Genomic DNA, 9,227 nt, shown 5'->3' on the forward strand with positions numbered 1-9,227 from the left:
CAAAGCTCAATTGAGAAATAAGTGAAACATCATCATCATATAACCACAAAACTAATAAAAGAATTTTATTGAAAAACAAGAAAAACTAAAAACGAAGGAGAATTTTAAAACTAAGGTTCGCATACCTTATTTTTGCCTTCAACATCCTGATGTTGATACTTGATACCATAATATTTTGTACCTTGAACCTAACACAAATTGCAAACTTGATACAAATTGCAAACCCAATTAAGGTTCTAAAAATCGGATCGATCATCGAACCATTTTAGGCACTAGTTTATTAGTTTATTGATCTAATTGTGGTTCAACCGAAAAGCTATTTTATATTAAAATAATAAATAAAGTATAAATAAACGTTCGTAAACATAATTATAGTTTAATATAAATTTTAAAATATTTTCTAAATTTAAAGCATTACATGAAATATTATCAACCAAATCTTAAGATCTTTGAAAAAAATACAAACATAAAAGTTAAATAACAAAAAATATCTAAATATAAAATGTTAACATAAAAATTTGACATCAATCATCAAAATTTATAAAAATTTATTACAGATTTACTGTGTTAAAATTATCTTCACCTTCATTTTTATCCTCTAGTGTAGAAGAATCAAAAGATGCAGCAAATTCACAACTCACAATAGACATTAGCAGCACAAAAACAGCGCATAAAAGGAAAAAACAAAGAACAATTAAATTAAAAGAATGAAATTCACAACCCACAACAGTAGCAAATTAAAAGAAGAACAAGCAAATTCATTTTCAATCCACAACAAGTAAATTAAAATAACTGAAGGTTCTTTATGGCCTAGAAAAGGAGAGTTGAATCTATGACCTTCTTTTAAATTTGATCAATTAATCCTCAAACCAGAAAATGAAATTGTGCTTCTGTTTAGACTATGAGATTGATTATGCAGAAGACAATTTCATTTTATCTCATAGCGAATGAAAACAAAAACAAAGCAGGGAAGAGAAAAAGGCACAACCATATATCTTGGTTCAATTACCTTATGCAATATAGCCTATATCTAGTCTCCACCACAATAGAGATAAAATTTTCACTATCTTTTCAATTTTACATTCAATAATACCCAAGGATTCAACCTAATTCTATCAGGGACAAATCAAACTTCTACCTAAACTTAACTCGGCTAGGTTCACTTCCTAGACTCACATCACACTAAGTGCTCACCCAACTTAGTAAGGGACACCTCTCAGATACAAGATACAAAACAGAAATACAATCAAAAGAGATATGACATAAATATTGGCTTTTCTATCTAAGTTACATCTCTTTACTTTTTTTTCTCAATGACTTTTTCTTTATACCTCACATATATGCCATTTTCATTGAAGTAAAACAAAGAAAGATAAAACATAGAAACTGAATATTCAATGATAAACCATGAAGGAGATGATGTAGAACAGCTCAAAAGCTATAAGCTTGACCCTATTTTAGAGTTCTCAAGTTTATTTTTTCATCGTAGCAGAATGCTCCTTTTAGTATAGGTGCAATGCTTTCAAGACTTCAAACTTTGAGTTATGAGGATTCCCTAAAATCAGAATTGGGTTCTCTCCTTGAAAAAATTGAAGTTGATTTTTCCTTTTTGAATGGAGTAAGTTTGCCAAGACTAGGGTTTTCTGAACTAAGTCAACACATTGATTCTTAAACCAGTTAAAGTCTTCCTCTTCTTTTCATAAATCAAACCAGAAAATTAGGGACTAAAATCAGAGTTAAGCAGCACAGAAGAGAGATTAACAGCAGCAGTTTCATTGATTTCAATTCCTCAATGAGTTTGCTAAATTGAAACCCTTAATCTTGTACTTTGACCCCAAATTTTAATATCAACCATTGATTTACAATAGAAGAAAGTAGCCTCCACTTTCTTCTTGTTATCCAAAATACATGTGAAGAAGAAAGGTGAATTCAACAAGTAATTGACTTTCATGTTAATGAAAAATCTTTTACCTTTTTTCTTCTGATTATGCTTGATTTAAGCATTTTGATTTTGGCTCCATTGGTTTGACATTACCTCCAAAGTTTTGCTTTTCATTCTTCTTCTTTGATGTTTGATCAAAAGATAAACTTCCTTTTTTTCTCTGTACTTTACCCAAATTAACAAAGCTCCACCAGCAATAGGATTCTTTTTCTTTCATGAAGGCAATGGGATGGACTATGAGCTAGGTTCAAGTAGCTATGATTCAGACTCTTGGTTCTATTATTTGGGCTGCACAAATAATTTTTGGGCCTGCTACACTAACACATGGATCAAACATAAATTGGACTTTTAACCCAACAAAATATAATATTTGTCATCATAATTTATTTTATTTGTTTACTAAACTCAACAATAACACATTCACAACCCACAACCGCAGCAAATTAAAAGAATAAGAAAATTCATTTTCAATAAAATCACAAACTCAACCCACAGCAGCACAGAAACAGAGCAAAAAGAAAAAAACAAATAACAAATAAAGTAAAAGAATCAAATTCACAACGCACAACAGTAGCAAAGTAAAAAAAGAACAAGCAAATTTGTTTTCAATAAAATCACAAATTCACTACCCATAAGTAAATTAAAATCACAAATTCACAACCCACAATAGCAGTACAGACTTTTGAAATAATCAATAATCAATTATCAAATAATTAATAATCAATAAGCAGCAGCAGAACCAGAGCAAATCAATAAATCACATACCTTCAAAAGACAAAAACAGAGCACAAAAGGAAAAAAAACGAAGAACAAGTGAAGAACAAGTGAGCATTGAGCCACTGACCTTCGAAGACGACGCTAACCAAATGACAACGAGTAGCTGATGAAGACGGATGGGCTGAGCTCGTGAAAGAAGAGAGTAGGGGTTGGACTTTGGAGACTTGGGGATAATAGCTCGATGAACAGACGACAGCAGTAGCTCAAAAGACGGATGATGACAGTAGCTCGACGGACGGACGGCGGCAGTGACTCGAAGAGAGGCTAGGGTTGGATAACGGGGTGTCCGTGTTTCTGCTTGGCTTGAGTGAGAGGAGTGAGTAGTGAAGTGAGAGAGGTTCGAGTGATGACATTCAAGGATCAAAATGACACCGTCTTCTTCAAATCGGTCGGTTTCTGGTACAGTCCATCGGATGGTTCTTAGTTGGTTTAACGGCTCATATCACTAGTTTTCTAGTCAGCGATTTCAGAAGGTTAATCGAACCATGATTACTACTGGTTCACGGTTAAATCGGTTAGACTGGTTGGTTTGATCCAATTTTCTAAACCATGGTGACAATACATGTTAAATATTTGTATAAAATTTTGTATATTATTAATATATAAAAGTTGATTTTTAAGTTAACTAAAATAATATATATTTATATTTTACTTATTATATTTATGTAAATACATTTTCATTTAAATAGGGCAACATAAAATAAAGATGCAAATATACTATTGCAAAGTAGATTCTCTCAAGAAATGTTTAGAATTGTGTAAAACGCAAAATTGAGTCGCGTCTAACACACATGTATATATAAGCGAAAATTGTTCAAAAGAAAATATTTCTTAAAACAAATAATATTTAAGTACACATTCATTTTTCGTTTGTAATGAACGGGACTAATATCCAAAACTAAACAACATCAGACAAAACAAATTTGGGGTAAAAGTAAGCAACCTTTTACAGATTTGAATCCTTTAAATTTTAAATTTTATTTTAGAGGATAAAATGTGATCTCTCACCAATTATTTCATAAATAAGACAAAAAAAATACAAGAGAAAAATCATTCAAAAAAATCATACTTTATCTTTTCAAGTGAAAATCCATAATTTAAAAAATCCAAATTCCCCTTCTGCGATCATCAAATACAATGTGAGCTAGTTCTCTAGGGACTTGGTGTATAAAATGAAATCCACAATGACCTTTGAGACTCTTCTTAGCAGGCTAATCCACACATCTATTTCCTTTTCTGCATAGTTATAAAATCGAACCAGACCGACCGATTTAATCAAAAAATCAATAAACCAAATCTAAACCAGATCGATTTACTTTTTGAACCGTTTAAAGAAAAAAACTGTTGTGAATCATCAAATACAATGTGAGCTAGTTCTCTAGAGAGTTGGTGTATAAATGAAATCCACAATGACCTTTGAGACTCTTCTTAGCAAGCCAATCCACACACCTATTTCCTTTTCTGCATCGTTGTAAAATCGAACCGGACCGACTAGTTTAACCACGGGACACACTTGCCACTCAATCATGAAGCTTCTTACCACTATAAGTGACAAATATTAATTATATAATATATATTCAATTACATAATTTTATAGATATTTAATTTAATTTAATTTTGTATTCTCTATTTTTTAAATTAATTATATTTTAATTATATACCATTATTAATATAAATATAAATTTATCTGCTTGATCTATTTCAATGTTAGTATTGTGATTAAGGTTATTTATTTTGATGCTATTGTTAAAATCTACTGATATTATAATTAGATGATAGAATTTGTGAATTAATTGTTACTTTTATTGTGTCAAATTAAATAATTTTAAATTTTTAACTATTTTATATTTTTATTTACTCGACACTAGTTTTACTAGTTCAACAAGTGATTTATCAGTTGAATGAATAAACTAATAAATCAATAATTTAATCGGTTCAATCAGGTCCTATTTTGACAACTATGCTTTTCTGTATACATGCCGAAAGGTGAACTCTCTTATATGAGTCTAACCAAGCTGTTTGGATGGATTCGGTAAGATGTTTCTCTGCTTTTTCATGCATGATGCCACTAAGATACTTCTATACCTTTTCATAGATGATGCATTTTTGGAATAGTATACTATATAAACTAAATGGATTCATGCAAATTTTCAACAAAAGATAATAGATTCTATGGACTGCACATATTTTTAAAATATAAGAACTTGATTTTACCTGCTCTCTTTACACATTAGTCCAAGTTCAATAGGATGTTCTCTTATATATTTTTTTTGATAATAGAAATTCAATGATTTCCAAAATAAATGGGGGAGAATTCCACCAATCTTTAACCACTAATACATTTACCTTTATTCTTTCAAATGCATAAATTCATTATCATACATCTCATCAAAAAAATTCTGCAAAACCTATTATTTACACATTGAAAAGCTTTTGTAGCGTTTTCAACATAAAAAAAATGATATCCATATAAATCAGATAAAATCTATTTGTTTTATTGAACAATGGATCTTTACAAAAAAGTAGGCTTATGACCTCTTTCAATATTCTTACTAAAAAATAAATTTATATAACAGGATTAACTGATTGTTTCTCCCGTTTTTGTATCATATCAATTAAATAGCCTATTGATCAAGGTCTAGAGTCCATTGATCAAAGTCTAGAGCCCATTGATCAAGCTCTAAAACTTATCATGACAGAACCAAAATTTTAACATTATTGCCTGTCATGAAAGTGCAGTGCTTCGTCAAGCATCACCGTTAATACAAAATCCTTTCGAACAAATGTTTTACCACAGTAGAAAACACATGGCCCATCTCAATAATCTCGCCCGATTTGGAAGGATAAGTAGACATCTGAACCAAACAGGAGCAACGATTGAACAAGAGAGTAACCATGGAACGAACAATTTCCTCTAAGCTCAATTGAGAAACAAGTGAAACAGCAGCAAAATAATACTTCATCTTAACACCACGTCCTAAGATCTTAACACTGGCCATGAAAAGAAAACAGCATCGTCAATATTACCACAAAACCTATGAAGAAGCTTTATAGAAAAACAAGGAAAACAAAAAACGACGGAGAACTTCGGAACTAAGGTTCGCATACCTTCTTATCTTTGCCTTCAACATCTAGTTGTTTATCCCATAATATCTTGTATTTTGAATCTGATATAAATTGCAAAACTGCAAACCCTAGATCTGGATCTGAGGAGGCTATGTGCATACTTTTGGAAAAGCGCCTGATTAGGTAGTATATATAGAGAGTAAAGACAGCGGAATCCGGATACACGCTTCATTTTTATTTTTTTTAATTATTTTAAACCCTAAGTTTCAATTTTTCTTTTTTTATTATATTTTTAAAATAAAATAACTAATTATTTGAATGAAGATGTTTTTATCTAAAATAATAGTTAAAAATTATTTAAATAATTTAAAGCAAATTCTCACGTGAATTCATGAAATGCACAGAGTTGTGTAAAACTAAAATTCTAAAAATTGAATTAGTCATCTAACTATTTTAGCTATAAAATAGTTCAATCAATTTCATCGCAATTCAACTATAATAATGGAATTATAATAAAATAGCATATAAAGCTAACAATAACACAAAAATATAAACATAAATAATTAAATTTTATTCTTATCATATAAATTTATAAATATAAATTACATTTTGCAGATATAAATACATAATTATTTTTAGTCTATTTACCTATTGACTTTATATCTAAAAAAATAAATTTCATGATAAAAATATGATAAAACAAAAACATAGTAATATATTAATTATAAGTAAATAAGTTTTTTTATACATTAGTCAATAAGTTATAATTCAAATAGCATAGTTTTTTCATACTTATCTAAGAAGTTACGAGTTTGAATCTCTTTATCTTTGAAAAAAAATTGCTTGATTGCAAATAAAGGAGCACGGATCATTAGTTATGGTCTCCGAGAAGGATCATTATTCTAATCTATCTCAAAAAGATACCCTACTTCTTTAAATGATGTATAAGAAGGAGTTGAAAAGTACATCAACATGACTGAATGGCTTAGTCAGGCGAACAAAAAAATTGATTGCGTGAGTTTTAAGATAATTAAATAATAAATAAAGTTGAAGATGGTTGCAAAGCAACAGATAAAAACTTGAATGATCCTGTAGTTATATCACTATTAGTTGGCAAGCCATTGGTGAAAAAATTCTTTATAGACCCAGGTAGCAGCACTGACCTACTATTTTATTCCACATACCAAAAAGTAAAGCTAAATGACAAAGCTCTCCAACCATCCACTAGGAAACTGGTAGGTTTCTCAAGTGAGCATGTTCTGTAACGTCCTTACTTTTAACACTTCATTATCGTACTAAAAGTTCAGGCGTTACTTACCTCTCAAATTTATTAACGTGTGCGTACGCATGTAACAGCAGACTTTCCCATGTTTGTGCCTACGCATCTTAGTGTGCGTAACACACTTGCAAAATCCTCACGCACACCCCTCCCAGATGTTGACCTTATGTCGTAAGATGTGGCCGGACACTTAGACCTTTTTGGATATTATTCCTCCTTGAAGATGTGAAATTCCTCTTAGTAGATGCCCACACACAGGGACTATCCAGGGTTCACTACTAGACATGTCGAGTTGGTTATATAATCGACAGATGAGCTCACAGCACGCTTTTTCTTCGAACGTACGTATATACGTGTTGTCGCTTCTTCTTCTTCTTATTTTTCTTCTTCTTTATCTTCCTTCATTATTATTCGTCGACATCGTCATCGTCGACTTCTTTTTCTTCTTCTTCAACAGTCATCGTCATCGTGGTTGTCTTCTTCTTCTTTACGAAAATTTTTATACACAGCATAGAAAATTTTGATGCACATAACAGAAATCTTTAAAAAAAAATCACAATTCCAGAACATTGACATCTAACCAACAAAATATGCACACCACGAAAATTTTAGTATACAGCATAAAAATGTTTGGTGGAAAGTACAAAAATTTTGGTGTACAGTATAAATTTTTGAAGGATTATACATGTCTCAGACATTAACATCCAACCAACAAAATACATACATCACAAAAATTCTGGTGCATAGTATAAAAATTTTTGACGCACAATATAAAAATTTTTTATGCACAACACAAAATTTTTTAAAGGATCACATGTCCAAAACATTGACTCTTCCAACCAACAAATTACATTCATAATAAAAATTTATATTATGTGCAAAAATTTGTGCTGTATCGATAAGTTTGTGCTTTCTACAAAAATTTTTGTGCTATGTCAATAAGTTTTTGTACTCTTCAAAAAAAATTGCTAAAAAGGCAAAGAGAACGAAAAGCGGTGACGCATGCACGCATGTTTTTTATTAGACTTGTACTAACTTGGTTGAATTTAGTTATAGAAAAATTTGTATGTGTAGCATCATCGAATCATAAAATAGATAGATAATCATATAGGATAGGTAGAGAGTAAAGTATCAAAATTAACCATAAAAGATTATTGTGTTGACAAATTTGATCATAAAAGAATTAAAATTAACTTGTAACCATAAAAGGTAGACTTTTGTAGACAAAACTACCCAACCTTAAAACATATTAAAAATTCCTAAGTTACTACTCTAACTTAACTTAACCACACTTCCAAATTCTAACCTATCTCATCTCCAATTTTCAATATTCTTTATGGCCACCACTACTATCCCCCAAACTCCGAATTTCTCTCCTAGCTAGACTTTCTTCTCTCTCGTCTACTCCACCCCTCTCGCACAAATCACTCATCTTTTTGTTTCTTTGTTAGTGCCATTTCTTGTTTCTTTTAATTTTGTAACAAATTTGCCTCTATCTTTTGCTGGATCAAGTGTTCTTACCTTTAATTTATATTTAATATTATAAAAGATTAAAAAAAAAAGGACGAAGCAAGCGATTAAAATGTTTGGTGTGCATTAGCTCTGAAATGAAGTAACGATGTTAGGAAGAAAAAAATTATGAACACATGAATCAAAGAGTTGTTGTGATGTCATTCTTACTCTTTAGTCTTCAATCTTAAAAATTTTTGTGCTCAATAGGCTATGCGCTATTATCTTACATTGACTAAAAGCATTCGTTTTGCTTTGTGAAAAATATTTGCAAATTGCAATCCATATATCTCTCTTTTTTCTATTTTTTTTATAAGAGTACTTATACATCTTGAAATGTTGTATTGATAAGTTTATCATAGTAACAAGAATAAAATTAAAAGTTTGATCAGATGGTAATATTACTGAAAGATCGTTTCCCTAAAGATAAAGAAGAAAAAAGGGATGGTTTGTGTGAGAAGGGGTGGAGTCGACGAGAAAGAGGAGGATTTGGGAAAGAAATTGGAGTTTGGAAAAGAAATTGGTGAAGAAGAATATTAGAGAATAAAAATGAATGAAATTAGAATTTGAAAATGATTAAATTAGAGAGATAGTTTTTCTAATAATTTTTTTAGGAATTGAGTATTTTTTTCCATCAAAATTCATTTTTTATTA

General features: G+C 30.3%; 1 long non-coding RNA gene across 1 annotated transcript; it reads right to left on the reverse strand.

Annotated features, from left to right (window-relative positions):
- Positions 1 to 5,171: 5,171 nt before the first annotated feature.
- On the reverse strand, positions 5,172 to 5,941 carry LOC107475122 (uncharacterized). The gene is made up of 2 exons (XR_001589440.3): positions 5,828 to 5,941; positions 5,172 to 5,710 (listed from the first exon to the last, which is right to left on the reverse strand). It is a non-coding gene; the product is annotated as an uncharacterized LOC107475122 (long non-coding RNA).
- Positions 5,942 to 9,227: the final 3,286 nt, after the last annotated feature.

The sequence above is a fragment of the Arachis duranensis genome, chromosome 2, assembly GCF_000817695.3.
Source record: "Arachis duranensis cultivar V14167 chromosome 2, aradu.V14167.gnm2.J7QH, whole genome shotgun sequence".
NCBI classification, from domain to species: domain Eukaryota; kingdom Viridiplantae; phylum Streptophyta; class Magnoliopsida; order Fabales; family Fabaceae; genus Arachis; species Arachis duranensis.